This window comes from Rhinopithecus bieti, unplaced genomic scaffold, assembly GCF_001698545.2.
Source record: "Rhinopithecus bieti isolate Rb0 unplaced genomic scaffold, ASM169854v2 scaffold_10223, whole genome shotgun sequence".
In the NCBI taxonomy this organism is placed as follows: Eukaryota; Metazoa; Chordata; class Mammalia; order Primates; family Cercopithecidae; genus Rhinopithecus; species Rhinopithecus bieti.
In genome coordinates, this window is record NW_016806659.1 from 3,104,969 (window position 1) to 3,123,920 (window position 18,952).

The 18,952-nt window shown below is 44.0% G+C and overlaps 1 protein-coding gene across 3 annotated transcripts in view; it reads right to left on the minus strand.

The window, feature by feature from the left end:
- WDR33 (WD repeat domain 33) overlaps positions 1-13,050 on the minus strand; it is a 113,935-nt gene extending 100,885 nt beyond the window's left edge. Inside the window, exon 1 of one of the 3 annotated variants that reach the window (XM_017877357.1) lies at positions 12,862-13,035. The gene's annotated coding sequence lies outside the window, so the exon portion shown is untranslated. Of the gene's footprint in view, positions 1-12,861 lie in introns of all 3 variants that reach the window. The other 2 variants (XM_017877358.1, XM_017877359.1) reach the window with 2 other exon arrangements.
- Positions 13,051-18,952: the final 5,902 nt, after the last annotated feature.

Sequence of the window (18,952 nt, forward strand, 5' to 3'; positions counted from 1 at the left end):
AAAAAAAAAAAAAAAAAAAAAAAAAAAAGCAGCAAAAAAATTCCAATGTTATGAAGGAATTGTAGAGGGAAAAAAAAAAACAAAAAAAATTAATAAAACCATATAAAACCACAGACCTTACAAAGCCTATTTCTGTAAACTGTACTTGGCCCTGAGTTTTGTTTAAATCTATTCCTGTATATGAAACTGAAACTTTGTTAAAGCTATTTAAGACAGAAATCTCCTTCCTCTTACAAAAAATAATTGTGTACACAGTATTTCCACAATGAACTGGTTAAAGCTCTTTACTGAAACTTTTAATAGTCTAACTTCTGAAACTCAATGATAGCTATAGTGATGGAATATTACTATTATTGGGTTGTAAAACTTTAGGATGGGCATGGTGGCTCATTGTAATCTCAGCACTTCGGGAGGCCAAGGTGGGAAGACTGAGCCCAGGAGTTTGAGACCAGCCAGGACAGACAACATAGTGAGACCCTGTCTCTAGGAAAATAAAAATAAAAAAGAAAAGAAAAGACAAACAAAATTAGCCAGGCATGGTAACACACACCTGTTGTCCCAGCTGCTCGGGAGGCTAAGGCGGGAGGATTGCTTGAGCCCGGGAGGTTGAGGCACAGTGAGCTATGATTATACCACTGTACTCCAGCAGGGGTGACAGAGGGAAACCTTGTCTCAGAGGGAAAAAAAAACACACACACAGAAAATAATAACTGTTGGTGAGAATATGAAGAAACTGGAACCATTGTGTACTGACTCTAAAATGGTACAATGAGGTTGGGCACAGTGGCTCACACCTGTAATCCTAGCACTTTGGGACGCCATGGTGGGAGGATCACTTTGAGGCGAAGACCAGCCTGAGCAGCACAGTGAGACCCTGTCTCTAAAAAACAAACAAAAAACACACAAACAACAACAACAACAACAAAAAACAGTACAATCACTATGAAAAACAGTATAGAGGTTCTTCAAAAATGTTAAAAACAGAATTACATTATGAGCCAGGTGCAGCAGTCCACACCTATAACCTCAGCACTTTGTGGGGCTGAGGCATGTGGATCACTTGAGGTCAGGAGTTCAAGACCAGCCTAGCCAACATGGTGAAATCCCATCTCTACTAAAAATACAAAAAATTAGCCAGGTGTGGTGGTGCACACCTGTAGTGCCAGCTACTTGGGAGGCTGAGGCAGGATAATTGCTTGAACCCAGGAGGCGGAAGCTGCAGTGAACTGAGATTGTGCCACTGCACTCCTGCCTGGGTGACAAAGCGAGACTCAATCTCAAAAAAAAATGGTTAAGGCTGGCCAGGCACGGTGGCTCACACCTGTAATCCCAGCACTTTGGGAGGCTGAGGCGGGCGGATCACCTAAGGTCAGGAGTTCAAGACCAGCCTGGCCAACATATTGTGAAACCCTGTCTCTAATAAAAAATTACAAAAATTATCTGAGCATGGTGGCAAACGCCTGTAGTCCCAGCTACTTGGGAAGCTGAGGCAGGAGAATCGCTTGAACCCAGGAGGTGGAGGTTGCAGTGCACCAAGATCCCACCATTGCATGCCAGCCTGGGCGAGAGCAAGACTCTGTCTCAAAAAAAAAAAAAAAAAAAAAGGTTAAGGCCAGGCACGGTGGCCCCTGCCTGTAATCCCAGCACTTTGGGAGGCACAGGCAGGCAGATCACTTGAGGTCAGGAATTCAAGACCACCCTGGCCAACATGGTGAAACCCTATCTCTACTAAAAATACAAAAATTAGCCAGGTATGGTAGCATGCACCTGTAGTCCCAGCTACTCAAGAGGCTGAGGCAGGAGAATCGCCTGAACCAGGAGTGAGCTGAGATCACGCCACTGCACTCCAGCCTGGAGGAGAGAGCAAGACTCCAACTCAAGAAAAAAAAAAAAAGACAGTAACATTTTGCTTGTATTTATCACAATTTATATATTAAAAAAATCAAATGTCACAAGCATATACAGCATGCCAACTTTCTTCTAAGAATGTGAAAATAAGAATACACGCAGTAAAAACAGGAGTGAACTCCAGAGCTCAGAGATAGAAGTAAGACTTAACTACTTTTTCTTCAGCCTCTGTCTCCCGGGTGCAAGCAATTCTCCTGCCTCATCCTTCAGAGTAACTGGGATTACAGGCATGCGCCACCACGCCTGGCTAATTTTTGTATTTTTAGTAGAGATGGGGTTTCACCATGTTGGCCAGGCTGGTCTCGAACTCCTGACCCCAGGTGATCTGCCCCCCTCGGCTTCCCAAAGTGCTGGGATTACAGATGTGAGCCACCATGCCCAGCTAGTACTTTTTCAATATAGTATTTAATTTTATTCCTTCTGGGTTACAGGTGCCAAAAAAATTTTTTTCAGTAAATTTTAAACCATGTAAATAACATATTAAAAAAACTAAATTATGGCTGGGTGCACTGGCTCATGCCTTGTAATCCTAGCATTTTGGGAGGCTGAAGAGGGAGGATCCGACGACCCCAGGAGTTCGAGCCCAGACTGGGCAACATGGCAAAACCCTGACTACATCAAAAAAATACAAAAAATTAGCCAGGCATGATGGTGCGCACTTGTAGTTCCAGCTACTTGGGAGGCTGAGTTAAGAGGATCACCTAAACTTGGGAGGTTGAGGCTACAGGCAGCCAAAACTGCAAGCACTACACTCCAGCCTGGGTAAGAGATTGAGATCTTGTCTCAAAAACAAACAAACAAACAAAAAAACTAAAGAGGAAGAAAAAGCAAACCCTAATAATGAATACAAAGAAAACTGTTAAATTTGATAATCAAAATAAACAAATTCAACAAACGAGCAGAAAAATGTTATTTCAAGTAACTTTTGAACAAAGTTCATCTTTAATGCAGTATACTCTAAAGAAAAAAAGGACTGAAAAAAAATGCACTTGGTAGGGTTATTGCTAGCAAAATACTGGCATTATAAATCTGAATCTGTTTTCTGTGCAGGAAATGCCAATAATGTTAATTTGGATTAGGAATTTAAAATACCAGTGTAGGTCAGGCACAGTGGCTCACATCTGTAATCCCAACACTTTGAGAGGCCAAAGTGAGTGGATCACTTAAGGCCAGGAGTTCGAGACCAGCCTTGCCAACATGGTAAAACCCCATCTCTACTAAAAAATACAAAAATTAGCCAGACGCCTGTAATCCTAGCTGCTCGGGAGGCTGAGGCACAAGAATTGCTTAAACCCAGGAGGCAGAGGTTGCAATGAGCCGAGATTGCACAACTGCACTCCGTCCTGGTTGACAGAGGGAGACTGTCTCAAAAAATAAATAAAATAAAATGCCAATGTAAGCTGATGATTTTTAAAATCATGTTTTCTAGCTCTGTCCACTGAAAAGGACCTACAAGCAAATGCATACACCACCAAGCATCCAAATCCTTGTTTATAAATATTTTCTACCCAAAGAAGTGGGGTTCCTTGGAGAAATGGGAAGATACAAAAGAAAAGGAAAAGACAAGAAGAATTTGGGTTATTGTTTTGCCAAAAAAGCAAAGGAGCCCTCAAATTAACTGGGGTTAGTCCCAGGTGCTTGGGAGACTGAACTGGGAGAATCACTTAAGCCTAGGAGTTCCAGGCTGCAGGCAGCTATGATCTTGTCACTGCACTCCAGCTCAGGGAATCAAGTGAGACCCCGTCTCAAAACAAAAAACAAAAAAAAAAAGACCAAAGGCAACAAGGGCCAAAAACCTGGTCCCGCTTAAAGACTAAAGAGATAAGAAATATCTAGATTGGATACCAGATTAGAGAAAGAAATATTCTGTGAGATGTTACTGAGACAACTAGAAGAAATTTGAGTATGAATTTTTGATACTATATAAATGTTCAATGTCCAGAATTAGTTAATATTGTGAGTATTTAATAAATTTGTTCTGCGGGGGGAAGTGCATATCCGTGAATAACACTAAATGGCTCAGAAAATAATACATGAGGGGCTGGGAGGCAGGGAGGGAGGGAGGAATAAAGCAAATGTGACAAAATATTAAAAATGGGTGAATCAGAATTAAAAGTACATAGGAGTTCTTTGAACTATTCTTCCAACTCTTTTGTTAGTTCATATTTATTTCAAAATTTAAACATTTAAACACGAAAGGGGGAAAGCAGAAGCTCTTTATTACAGAAAACAGTTAATGAATATAAACAAATAACAAAATTGGAAACCCCCAATAAATGACTCAGCTAACAATAATCAATCATTAGGTGAAAAATATTTTGAGAAGTGAGGTACTCCCATGATGCTAAAGTTATTGCCCCACAGATCAAGTATAACTGCAAAGGGAAAAATATACCTCTTTGATGAAGAAATCCAATGGACACATTAACCAAGTAAATCTGGCATTGTAAATGAGGCAAGCTAACATCTGGCAGGTCTCCACCACCTTATTGAGGGATCATAGCTAAAAGTATATCCTCACAATATAAATCACATATCATCACCTGTGAAGTTTTTTTTTTTTTTTGAGACAGGGTTCTCTTGTCACCTAGGCTGGAGTACAGCAGCAGGATGTCGGCTCACTGCAACCTCCACCTCTCTGGCTCAAGCGATCCTGTCTCAGCCTCCCAAGTAGCTGGGACTACAGGCGAAGGCCACCAAACCTGGCATATTTTTCTTTTTTCTTTTTTTTTAAAGTACAGACGCTGGGTGCGGTGGCTCACACCTGTAATCCCAGCACTTTGGGAGGCCGAGGAGGGCAGATCATGAGGTCAGGAGATCGAGACCATCCTGGCTAACATAGTGAAACCCCGTCTCTACTAAAAGTACAAAAAATTAGCAGGGCGTGGTGGCAGACGCCTGTAGTGCCAGCTACTCGGGAGGCTGAGGCAGGAGAATGGTGTGAACCTGGGAGGCGGAGCTTGCAGTGAGCTAAGATTGGGCCACTGCACTCCAGCCTGGGCGACAGGGCGAGACTCCGTCTCAGAAATAAATAAATAAATGAATAAATAAATAAATAAATAAATAAAATTAAAGTACAGACAGGATTTTGCCAAATTGTCCAGGCTGGTCTTGAACTCCCAGGCTCTAGCACTCCATCTGCCTCAGCCTCTCAAAGTGCTGGGATTACAGGCATGAGCCACCGCACCTGGCCTCTATGAAGTATTTTTGCCAAAAATATTTGACCCAAATTTAGTCACACCTCTCTAGATCTAACTTCCAGTTTACAGGAACTAAAAGGAATGGAGAAACAATAAGAATTGAGAAACAAAATACATGACATTTTAAGCATACAATAAGAAGTTCCAAAATATGTAACATTCTTTAAAAAGATGAGGCTAGCCGTTTGTGGTGACAGAGTCAGGAAGGGGCAGCAGGTGCCAGGTCCGGCTTCAAAGGTGGCAAGAAGAACCCCTTGAAACTGCCCAAAAAGCAGGCCAAGGAGATGAATAAAGCTTTCAAGCAGAAACAAGAAAAGGAACAGAAGAAACACAAGGAGTTAAAAGCGAAAGCCTCCGGGGAGGGGCTCCGGTCACAGGTGGAATTTAAAAATCGGGCAGAAAGTAAGCTGTGCCTTGTGCCTGAAGCGATGGTGACCCTTGATTTCACTCGTATTTAAACATCTGTATTCCCTGCCATATCATCTTTTGCCACCTATAGCTGGAATGAGGTGTCGTCTTGAAGCTATTGCACATTTAAGAATAAACTTGTTTAAAAAAAAAAAAAGGCAAGTGTGTTGACTCACACCTGTAATCCTAGCACTTTGGGAGGCCAAGGCGGGCAGACTGCTTGAGCTGGGAGGTTGAGGCTGCTGTGAGCCGTGTTTGTGCCACTGCACTCCAACCTGGATGACAGGGTTAAGACCCTGTCTCAAATAAAATTTTAAAATTTTAAATAAAAAATATGAATAAATTAAAATGCTTACAGTGGTTCATCATCTCTTTAGTTGTTTTTTTGTTTTGTTTGTTTGTTTGTTTGTTTAAGACAGTCTCGCTCTGTTGCCCAGGCTGCAGTGCAGTGGCGCAATTTCAGCTCACTGCAACCTTCACCTCCTGGGTTCACGCTATTCTCATGCCTCAGTCTCCTGAGTAGCTGGGATTACAGGCATGCGCAACCACACCCGGCTAATTTTTGTATTTTTAGTAGAGACGAGGTTTCACAATGTCGTCAAACTCCTGACCTCAGGTGATCTGCCTGCCTCAGCCTCCCAAGTGCTGGGATTACAGGCGTGAGCCACTGCGCCAGGTCTCTAGTTGTTTTCACTCAGCCATTCCTACCTTAGCTGTGAATTTAAAGTAAAACCAGCCCAGAATCTTGCCAGAGACTGCCCTTTGGTCTTTGTTCTACCCTAAACTCTGTATAACCTAGAATTAAATCAACTCGTCAACAATTGTGGGACAGAGCAAAAAAAAAATATATATATATATATATATATATATATAATTACACCAACTCATTTGGGAGAAAAAAAAAAAGATGATCCTAAAGATTTCATGCTAATTGCCTTAGGTATGATAACGATTTAACATGTTTTTAGCTGGAGACTGGCTTGAAATAAAAATGTAGAAAAGCGCAGGAAAAAGCATTATTTCAAAGAGATGCATCCTGAGATATTAAGGGGAGAAGCAGTATATCTGCAATTTAATTTCAAATCATTCAAGAAAGGGAGGATACAGAGTTAAAGCAAAATGGCTAAATGTTGGTTAACAGTCGAATCCAAACAGAAGGCATATGGGTGTTCACTGTATTATTCTTTCACCTTTTCTGCATGTTTGAAATTTTTTTTTTCGAGACGGCGCTTCACTCTTGTTGCCCAGGCTGGAGTGCAACGCGCAATCTCAGCTCACCACAACCTCGGCCTCCAGGGTTGAAGCAATTCTCTTGCCTCAGCCTCCCAAGTAGCTGGGATTACAGGCATGTGCCACCACTCCCCGCTAATTTTTTTTTGTATTTAGTAGGGATAGGGTTTCACCATGTTGGTCAGGCTGGTCTTGAACTCCTGACTTCAGGTGATCCACCTGCCTCGGCCTCCCAAAGTGCTGGGATTACAGATGTAAGCCAACGCACCCAGCTTGAAATTTCTTAAAGTTGCAAAAAAGTTACCAGAATATTCCATATACCAAAAGAGGAAAATTGCTCCTCAACCTACTCAGTTGAGGAGCAAACAGAGCAGAGAGCAGGTGCCTGTAACAACAAACTGCCTAAAGCAGTTTTGCACATATCATCCCACTCAAGGATCTGCTAAAAATGGTAAGGCATAGAGGCAGGTACTAATGGGACACGAAGTAACAGAAGGCAATCACACGACACTAGACTAACTAAACAAGTTATGAATAAATGAGAGTCACTGAATACCTCATTAATTGGATTTAGCTGGATTTTGAGGAGTGAACAGAATAGGAATAGTGTGAAAGGAAGAATACAATCCAGGCGAAGAGTTAATAAGCAACAGCCAAAGATCAGTAATAAACCAACTTTGTGTTGAAATATGGATTCCAGTAGAGTCAATGAGTGGAATTTTTGTAGAAAATTCATTCTTCAATTTGTATAATGCCTAGGTTTTAGGAATACAAAAATATAAGGTACTATAGTATGTCTTCAACGTGCTCACAAAGAGCTGGTGGCAGTGGCTCATTACTATTATCCCAAGACTTTGGAAGCCTGAAGCGGGAGGATCGCTTGAGTCCAGGAATTAAGAGGCTGCAGTGAGCTGTGATCAAGCCACTGTATGCCAGCCTGGGTGACAAAGTGAGACCCTGTCTCAGAAAACAAACTTAAACCAAAGTGCTCACAAAGTAGTGGAGAAGGTACAGTCAAAACACATCAAAGATATACACAAAATGCTTTAATAACAGAGAAAGGAGTGATTAATTTATCAGAGGAAAGAGATTGTCAGTAAATTTCAACAAAGATAGTTGAGTTAATGTTAAAAACTGAAAATGGGCCGGGCGCGGTGGCTCAAGCCTGTAATCCCAGCACTTTGGGAGGCCGAGACGGGCGGATCATGAGGTCAGGAGATCGAGACCATCCTGGCTAATACGGTGAAACCCCGTCTCTACTAAAAAAATACAAAAAACTAGCCGGGGGAGGTGGTGGACACCTGTAGTCCCAGCTACTCCGGAGGCTGAGGCAGGAGAATGGCGTGAACCCAGGAGGCGGAGCTTGCAGTGAGCTGAGATCTGGCCACTGCACTCCAGCCTGGGCGGCAGAGCGAGACTCCGTCTCAAAAAAAAAAAAAAACACTGAAAATGATGTCACCGATTAAATTCATCACAGAAAGAAAAAAATGTTAATATTTAAGGAATGCCTACTATATATGAGGCACTTTTTTACCTTTAGGTTTTACAGTTAACATTCTTATACAAAGAAACTGAAGCTTAAAGAGTTTAATTGGCCGGGCACGGTGGCTCAAGCCTGTAATCCCAGCACTTTGGGAGGCCAAGACGGGCGGATCACGAGGTCAGGAGATTAAGACCATCCTGGCTAACACGGTGAAACCCCGTCTCTACTAAAAAATACAAAAAAACTAGCTGAGCATGGTGGCGGGCGCCTGTAGTCCCAGCTACTCGGGAGGCTGAGGCAGGAGAATGGCGTGAACCCGGGAGGCAGAGCTTGCAGTGAGCCGAGATCCGGCCACTGCACTCCAGTCTGGGCGACAGAGTGAGACTCTGTCTCAAAGAAAAAAAAAAAAAAAGAGTTTAATTAACTGACCCAGTATAAAAAAGGTAGTTAATGGTGAGCCTGGCATTCAAATCTAGGGCCTTTTGCTGCTGAAACCCATGCATGCCCTTTCCAATACTACCTAGCTATGGAGATTTATAAGCACACAAATCATGACTATAAGGTACAACACAACTTTAGAAAGTCAGTCATTATCAGAAAATTAGTAAAATGTTTAAGGGCCAGGCAGGATGAGAGTAGCACTGCTCAGATTTTCCAATATGCTGAAGAACTTCAGTCTCTGCGACTAATGTAAATGGTTTGAAATGGAGAGATAAATGTTATCAAAGAAAAATCATTTTCAGCAGAGCTCAGTGGCTCACTCCTGTAATCCCAGCACTTTGGGAGGCCCAGGCAGGTGGATCACTTGAGGTCAGGAGTTTGAGACCAGCCTGGCCAACATGGTGAAACTCCGTCTCTACCAAAAAATACAAAAATTGGCCAGGTGTGGTGGCTCACGCCTGTAATCCCAGCACTCTGGGAGGCCGAGGAGGGCGGATCACGAGGTCAAGAGATCAAGACCATCCAGGCCAACATGGTGAGACCCCCGTCTCTACTAAAAATACAAAAAATTAGCTGGGCATGGTGGTCCGCACCTGTAGTCCCAGCTATTCGGGAGGCTAAGGCAGAAGAATCGCTTGAACCCGGGAGACAGAGGTTGCAGTGAGCTGAGATCACACCACTGCACTCCAACCTGGCGAAAGAGTGAGACTCTGTCACGGAAAAAAAAAAAAAGAAAATTAGCCAGGCGTGGTAGCGCATGCCTGTGGTCCCAGTTACTCGGGAGGCTGAGGCAGGAGAATCCCTTGAAGCAGGTTGCTGTGAGGCAAGATCGCACCACTGCACCCAGCCTGGACGGTGGAGCGACTCAGTGGAAGGAAAGGAAAGGAAAGAGGAAAGGAAAGAGGAAAGGAAAGAGGAAAGGAAAGAGGAAAGGAAAAAGGAAAGGAAAAGGAAAGGAAAAGGAAAGGAAAGGAAGGAAGGAAAGAAGGAAAGAAGGAAAGAAAGAAAAAGAAAGAAAGAGAGAGAGGGAGGGAGGGAGGGAGAGAGAGAAAGAAAAGAAAGAAAAGAAAGAAAGAAAGAAAGAAAGAAAGAGAGAGAGAGAGAGAAAGAAAGAAAGAGAAAGAAAGAAGGAAAGAAGGAAAGAAAGAAAAGAAAGAAAGAAAAAAAGAAAAGAAAAAAGAGAAAGAGAAAGGGAAAGGAAAGGAAGGAAGAGAAAAGAAAGAGAAAGGAAAGAGAGAGAGAAAGAAAGAAAAATCATTTTCACACAGAAAAGCTTTGAACCTAAATCACTGCTAGAGACAAAATATTTTTAAGTATTTAAACTATGGTCAGTTGGTCGAGCGTAATGGCTCACTCCTGTAGTCCCAACACTTTGGTAGGCAGAGGCGGGCAGATCACTTGAGCCCAGAAGCTCTGGCTCGAGACTAGTCCCTACAAAACAATACAGATAAGGGGGGCATGTTGGCCGTGCCTGGTAGTCCCATCCGCTAGGAGGCTGAGGTGTGAGAATTGCTTGAGCTAGGGAAGTCGGGATGTCAGTGAGCCGAGGTCGCGTCATAGCTCTCCAGCAAGAGTGATGGAGCTAGACCTTCCTCAAAAGCAAAACAAACACACACAAAAACCGAGGGTCAGGCAGCTAGCTTGTCACACATTGTAGCTTGTCACACACTGTAGCAACAGAGAAACTTTCATCATCCGAACAAAACAGTTAACATCTCTTACCAAGTTTCAACAGAAATAAAATTTTTGGAATAATGTACAGAAACCTAGTACAATCTGGAATCCATGCTTAACTTACCAGTTTATGACAATTAAACATACTTTGATAATTTACAGGCTCCAACTAAATACTTTACCTAAAAACACTTGTAAAATTCCAAACTTGTTGCTAAACAACCACAAAAGAATTACAGAAACACGGCCGGGCGCGGTGGCTCACGCCTGTAATCCCACCACTTTGGGAGGCCGAGGCTGGCGGATCACGATGTCAGGAGATCGAGACCATCCTGGCTAACACGGTGAAACCCCGTCTCTACTAAAAATACAAACAATTAGCCGGGCGCGGTGGCGGGCGCCTATAGTCCCAGTTACTCGGTAGGCTGAGGCAGGAGAATGGCGTGAACCCGGGAGGTGGAGCTTGCAGGGAGCTGAGATCGCACCACTGCACTCTAGCCTCGGCAACAGAGCGAGACTCTCGTCTCAAAAAAAAAAAAAATTACACAAACACATTTATAATTGAAAAATTTTCACCAATATCTTCGTCGTAATCGTTAAGTAAAGCTTTACTGTAACCTTACTATCCCATTCTGAAACATGCAGCAGTTCCTTCAGCCATAATCAAATAATATTCCCCCCGCAAAGTAATGGCAAAAGTATATGAACTTATTACTTAGCAAAGAGAGGAGAGCTCTGACATAATACCTTAAGTGCTTATAAAAATATAATTAAAGCTTTACGTCAACATAAAACTGTGATGGCAAAATGTTTAGTATTTTCCCCAACAAGGAAAATTATCCAAGTTAAGCCATTCAGCTTCAACAGATAAAGATTTTTGTCTAAAGCATTGTAATTATATAAGCAAATTTTTTTTTTTTTTTTTTTTTTTTTTTTGGAGACCGAGTCTTCCTCTGTCGCCCAGGCTGGAGTGCAATGGCGCGATCTTAGCTCACTGTAACCTCTGCCTCCTGGGTTCCAGAGATTCTCTTGCCTCAGCCTCCCGAGTAGCCGGGATTACAGGCGCCCACCACCACGCCCGGCTAATTTTTGTATTTTTAGTAGAGACGGGGGTTCCGCCATGTTGGTCAGGCTGGTCTCGAACTCCTGACCTCAGGTGATCCGCCCACTTTGGCCTCCCAAAGTGCTGGGATTACAGGCGTGAGCCACTGCGCCCGGTCATAAGCCAACTTTCTACCAAATTCTTCCCAGGAGTACAGGAAAGACAAGTTAAAATTTCTCCCCAAGTTTCAAGAAGATAGTCTAAATACGGAACTTCAAGTCTCAGCAAAAACTCAAATCTATACAATATTTTATCTTCTTCTGGTCAAGGAGACAAAAAATGCAAAAGTATCTTACAGTAATAAAAAATGGGTCAAATGCAATTAAGGCGAGGAAAAGAAAAATGCCACAAGAGGTACAAGTAGCATAACTGTCACTAAAAGGTTTGAATTAAGTAGGTTTACCACTGCACCACGTTCACAAGCTATATATGTACATATATACACACACATATATATACACATATATATGTATATATAGCGTGCATCAACTCTCCAGAGTGTACTTAAAAAGTAAACTCTACGCTCCCCAGAGTTGTTCCTTTCAGTGCAGGATTTTTGTTCATATTCTAATGTCTTCCAAAGTTCCTGAACAGTCAACTTAAGGTCATGTGTGTAGAAACTACTTTAAAACATTCTTGACAGGCTTTCTACGAGTAGCCCGTATTTTTCTGATTTGATTTAAATAGATCCAATTACGGAATTCCCTACCGACCTGCCGCCGCCGCCGCCGCCTCCTCCTCCTCCTCCTCCTTACTCCGGAAGGGGCCACTAATCCCAAGGGTTACAACCAAGTACAAACATTCATTGTCATTTCTTTTAAGAAGGCATGCTAAGATCCTCACTACTTAGTTGCCAGAAGAAACTTAAAATTGGAAACAAGGATCTAGCACAAACCAAGGAGAAATACAACTATTCCAAAAAAGCAGGGCTTTGCCTGTCAAGCTGTAGCCTCATCCTAATTATAAACACCGATTTCAAGCCACGATAACATCACGGCTAAGCCTTCAGCTGTTTCGCAGATTTCACGTTAACTTCCCAGGACCCTTTCAACCAACCACTTCAATTCGGCCCACCTCCTTCCACTCCCGCCCCAAACCTCAGTTAAAATGCATTTCCCTCCAAACTTCACGTCTTAACCGTGGCCTGACTTACGTCTTCTCGTCGCCACCGCTTCCAGTCAGGGCCTTAGTTTTACCATGCCCGCTTTTCCCAGTTGGCCTCCAGCCTCCAGCCCCTTCCCATGAGGCTCAAACCTGCCTCGACGAGCCGCCCCGAGGTCGATCCTCCCAGTTCCTCCAACCTTTGCCCAGGCGCCCGTCCAGGCCCCCAAAGCACGCAACGGCCGAGCCTGAAAATGGCGGAGAGTGCCGCTGCCTGCTGCAGGCGAGCAGTCCCGTGTCGCCGCCGCACTCACCGTCTGGCTTTGAGCAGAGCTCCTAAAGGCCAGCGAAGCGTTCGTCTTCAGAGCCGGGAATGTCTCTCCTGTTTGGTCTCCCCACTCCGATCCTCTCAATCCCGCTCCTCCAAAGGAGCAGCCGCCATCTTCCCCTATGAGCCACCGAACGCACGCTCTGGGGTCATCACGCACCGGCGGACGGCGCTACGTCACGCGCGCCTGGGCCGCGGACCTCCGTAAGGCTCGATCTGCGCATGTGCTTAGGTGAGGGGCCGGGCCGCGAGACTGCGGAGCGTGTCCTTTGTTCTGGAGCAAGGAGGGCTGCGCTGCCTCCTGGATGGAGGAAGCGACTGCGTTTCGCAGTGCTGACTTTTTTTACAGTGTGACCTAACCTGGATGCTCTGAAAAACACCCCGTTTTCCAGTATGTGAAAGAGTATATTTGTACGGGGCCGGTGCGGCAGAGATAGCGGGTCGTTGGACCGAGCCCACCGAGAGTGGATCTGTGGGAAGCCACCGTGGGACCTTGCTGAGTCTGTTCACTCGTACAGCTGGTGGCAGCCCTGGCAGATCCCGGCACACAGTGAGGCTCCACGCCTTACCCGAGCCAGCTGTGCCTCTAGATTACGCCTCGCTTAAAGTCGAGCGACCAAGATAGAAAAACAGCCCCACGGTGCAACCACTTTGGAAAAACGCTGCAGTTTCTGCAAAAGCTAAGTGTACGCTTACCTTGTGACCCAGAAATTTCACTTCAAGAGGAATGAGTGAGTGCATACGTCCACCAAAGGCATGTGCAAGAATGTCCATAGAGCCGGGCTCGGTGGCTCACGCTTGTAATCCCAGCACTTTGGGAGGCCGAGGCAGGTGGATCACCTGAGGTCGGGAGTTCAAGACCAGCCTGACCAACATGGAGAAACCCCGTCTCTACTAAAATACAAAATTAGCCAGGGTGGTGGCGCATGCCTGTAATCCCAGCTACTCGGGAGGCTGAGGCAGGAGATTCGCTTGAACACGGGAGGCGGAGGTTCGGTGAGCCGAGATCCCACCATTGCACTCCAGCCTGGGCAAAAAGAGCGAAGCTCTGTCTCCAAAAAAAAAAAAAAAAAAGAATGTCCATAGAACATTTATTCATAGTAATAAAACGCTGGTAACCCAAATGCCCATCAGCAGTTGTGTGGCTAAATTATGGTATAGTCATGCGGTAGATTTATACAGAGCAATAGGAAGTTATGGATAAACGCAACAGCCTGAACGAATACCAGATATTGTTAGCTTAGGCACAAAGAAGAGGATGCTGTATGATTCCATTTTGATGAGGTTCAAAATATAACTGCACAGCAAGTTGTTCTCCAATATGAATCAAGAATCGTACCAGCCTGGGGAACATGGCGAGACCCCATCTTTACGCGTCGTGGTGCGTTCTTGTGACCGCGTTCCTGTGATCGTTCCTGTGATGGGTACTTGGGAGGCTGAGGTGGGAGGATCACTTGAGCCCAGGAGTTGGCGGGTGCAGTGAGCCAAGATCGCGCCAGTGCACTTCAGTCTGGGCAACAGAGTAAGACCCTGTCTCAAAGAAGTCTTACTTTTGACTCCATAATCCCCTTCCAAAAATCTGTTCTAAGGATAGCCTCAGAAATCTGAATAAGATTTGTGTACTAATCTTTGAGATATTAATGATAGCCAAGAAAAAAGGAAACACAGTAGCAGACAATGATTAAATAATGGCACATCCATACATAGACTATCATGCAGACATTACACAGTATCTAAAGTTTTTATGATGACATCAGAAATGTTTATAATCTTCTATATTTTTTCTTTTTTTAAAGACAAGATCTCTCTGTCCCCCAGGGTGATCATAACTCACTGCAGCCTCAACCTCCCAGGTTCAAGTGATTCTCTCACCTCAGCCTCCCTAGTAGCTCGGACTAATGGCCTGGGCCAGGATACCCATACCCAGCTAATTTTAGTAGAGACAAGATCTCATTATGTTGCCCAAGCTGGTCTCAAACTCCTGGGTTCAAGCAGTCCTCCTGCCTCAGCCTCCCAAAGTGCTGCGATTACAGGCCATGCACCACCACGCCCAGCCCCTATCATCTTATTTTGATATATATCTAGAAATGTGTAAGGAGGCTGGACAATTCCAGTTCTGAGTGATAAGTTTAGGATAGGATGGAAGGAACCCGGAGACACCCGGAGTACAAGGCAGGAAAGCCAGGATAGGAGGCAGGATTCTCATGGACTGAAGGTAGGGAGTGGGGTCAGGAAGGTAACCCTGAGAAGTCCCCTCATCAGTTGGGTTTTGAAGGTTAGAGAGAAAAGACAAGCAAATGGTCAGTTCCTAGAAATTATACTGGGAGTGGTAGAGGAGGCATTCAGGCAGTGTCCTGATCCCTGAAAATCTTTAAAATGTGCTGAATTGGAGGGGCAGCCTAATCAAGGGCAAAAATCCTTCACACCTGTAACCTCACAGGCCCCTTCCTGGAAAATGGTTTTTTAAATTGACCAGGAGACAGATGAACCTGTTAAGTATACTGCAAGGATGCAATCAGCCATATTCTATATTTTGTAAAATTTTACATGTGATACATTTTCTTCCAGAAAAAATTTAAAAACTGAGGAAAGAAACTGTTAGAGATTCTCTGTTATAGGTTAGAGACTTAAGAGGCATATCAACCAAATGCAATGTGTACTGCCTGTTTGGATCCCAATTGAACAAACTGGGGGGAAAAGACATTTTGAGAAAATATGGACATTTGAACATAGACTGGGTGGGTTTTAGATGACATTAAAGAATTTTAAAATTTGTTATATGCAACAATTACATTTTCATTAATTTTTTTTTTTTTTTTGAGACAGTCTTACTTCTGTTGCCCAGGCTAGATACTGTGTAATGTCTGCATGATAGTCTATGTATGGATGTGCCATTATTTAATCATTGTCTGCTACTGTGTTTCCTTTTTTTTTTTGCTATCTGGATTTGCAGTGATGTGATCTAGGCTCACTGCAACCCTGCCTCCCAGGTTCAAGCGATATCTTCTGCCTTATCCTCCCAAGTAGTTGGGATTTCAGGCTTGCACCACCATACCTGGCTAATGTTTGTATTTTTAGTAGAGATGGGGTTTCACCATCTTGGCCAGGCTGGTCTTGAATTCCTCACCTTGTGATCCACCCGCCTTGGCCTCCCAAAGTGCTGGGATTACAGGCGTGAGCCACCACACCTGGCCTTTTCATTAATTTTTTAAAATCTTTACCTGTTGGCCGGGCATGGTGGCTCAACCTGTAATCCCAGCACTTTGGGAGGCTGAGATGGGCGGATCACCTGAGGTCAGGATTTCAATACCAACCTGGTCAATGTGGTGAAACCCCGTCTCTACTAAAAATACGAAAAAAAAAAAAACAAAAAAACAGCTGGACATGGTGATGGGCGCCTGTAATCCCAGCTACTCAGGAGGCTGAGGCAGGAGAATCACTTGAACCACAGAGGCGGAAGTTGCAGTGAGCCAAGATTGTGTCACTTCATTCCAGCCTGGGCAACAAAGCAAGACTCCATCTCAAATAAATAAATAAATAAATAAATAAATAAATAAAAATTTTCCCTGTCATGTCCTGAAGTATGTATGAGTTAAATGATATGATATCTGGAATTGGCTTTAAGTGATTCCAGCCAAGCACATCAGCAGAAATGGTTGAGTAAGAACATCTGAAAATCATCTTCTCCCTAAAAGCCACAAAACACTGGCAAAATTTTGTCAAAATCAACTTTTTCAGTTTTCAGAGTGCTGGAAATTAACCAAGGTCTGTCAACAAGATAAGGATTATTTATTCAAGAAAAAAAATGGCTAAGTCTCCACTAAGTTACCAGGGAGGAGAGAGGGCCATCAACACAAGATTGGCTAGGTGGGCCGGGCGCAGTGGCTCAAGCCTGTAATCCCAGCACTTTGGGAGGCTGAGACGGGCGGATCACGAGGTCAGGAGATCGAGACCATCCTGGCTAACACGGTGAAACCCCGTCTCTACTAAAATACAAAAAACTAGCCGGGCGAGGTGGCGGGCGCCTGTAGTCCCAGCTACTCGGGAGGCTGAGGCAGGAGAATGGCGTAAACCCGGGAGGCGGAGCTTGCAGTGAGCTGAGATCCGGCCACTGCACTCCAGCCCGGGCGACAGAGCAAGACTCCGTCTCAAAAAAAAAAAAAAGATTGGCTAGGTGATAGGTAAATAACACTTCACTATCCTGATTTATTTATTTACTTCTTTGTTTAGGGACATAGTGTCTCCCTATGTTGCCCAGGCTGACCTTGAACTCCTGGCCTCAAGTGATCCTCCCATTTGAGCCTTCCAAATAGCTGGGACTATAGGGGTGCACCCCCACACCTGGTTAATTTTCTCAATTTTTTTGTAGAGGTGAGGTCTCACCATGTTGCCTATGCTGATCTTGAACTCCTATCCTTAAGTGATCCTCCCACCTCGGCCTCTCAAAACACTAGTATTACTGGCATTAGCCAGAGCACCCAGCCACTATTGTCTTCACATATACATGAAAATATTGTATATGAGTACATTTTTCCTACACAAATAGGATACTATCCAAACTGTACTCTTTTGGCAATATATCTTGGCACCCTTCCTTCTCAGTTCACATGTAGACATATCTTTGTTCTTTTTAACAGCTTCTCAGGCCCGAAGTGGGGGCTCATGCCTGTAATCCCAGGACTTTGGGAGGCCTAGGTGGGAGGATCACTTGAGCTCAGGAAATCAAAACCAGCTAATACAAATAATGCTGCAATCACCATCCCTGTGCATTCTTTACATGTAAATACAGCTGAATATGCCACCTCCCACTGGATTAGCATAGACTATTTCTATGTATCCTGTTCTCATCATCTCTGCATAATACAACTTTCTTCCCGCTTTTTAGAGGCAGAGAAAGCGAGCCTGCTAACAAAAAAATCAGAAACAAACTATGCCAGGTGCGGTGGCTTATGCCTGTAATCCTAACAGTTTGGGAGGCCGAGGCGAGCAGATCAACTAAGGTCAGGAGTTCGAGACCAGCCTGACCAGCATATGGTGAAACCCCAACTCTACTAAAAAATACAAAAATTAGTCGGGCAGTGTGATGCATGCCCGTAGTCCCAGTTACTTGGGAAGTTGAGGCAGAAGAATCACTTGAACCCAGGAGACAGAGATTGCAGTGAGCCGAGATCGTACCACTGTACTCCAGCCTGAGTGACAGAGCAAGACTTTGTCCCCCCAAAAAAAAAAAAAGAACAAACTAGAGCAACTAAAGAGTCTGAATTAAAGACCAAAGAAGATGTTACATAGAGTTTCTTTAAAAATGCATTTCAGATACTTCAAGAAAACAAAAAAATGCATATTAGAATACTGCATACACAACTACATGTCTAGACTGCAAAGCATGAAGGGGAAAAAAAAAAAGAACACTGGACCCAAGTCAGTAGGCCCAGGTCAGAGTCCTGGTTTTGCCACCAGTAAACTGAGGTTGGCCACTGTTTACTCCATTACAACGCTGTTACAGAAATTCTAGGAACACTTGGCAAATTCCAACATCCAGCCCACAGTTTGCCCTAGGCTTTGGGAATACTTGAATGCTCCCATTAAAGCCTCATCCCCATGTGTTCTATATCTAGAAATTCCATTAGTCCTATAGTCCCAGGTTCAAATATTTTCTGGATTTTTCATCTTACTTCTAACTTGCTGATTGCATAATACTGATTTTTCGAAGTTTTATCTTCTTGGTAAAATTGAAAAACATGGTTCAGTCTTGAAAGTAAGGCCGGGTGCAGTGGCTCACACCTGTAATTCCAGCTCTTTGGGAGGCCAAGATGGGCAGATCACCTGAGCTCAGGGGTTCAAGACCAGCTTGGCCAACATAGCAAAACCCTGTCTCTACAAAAATACAAAAATTAGCCAGGTGTGGTGGCGTGCTCCTGTAGTCCCAGCTACTCAGGACACTGAGGCAGGAGAACTGCTTGCACCCAGGAGGCAGAGGTTGCAGTGAGCTGAGATCGTGCTTCTGCACTCCAGCCTGGGCATCTCAAGAGAAAAAAATAGAAAGTAAATTGTTAATCTGACGACATTTAACCCACACT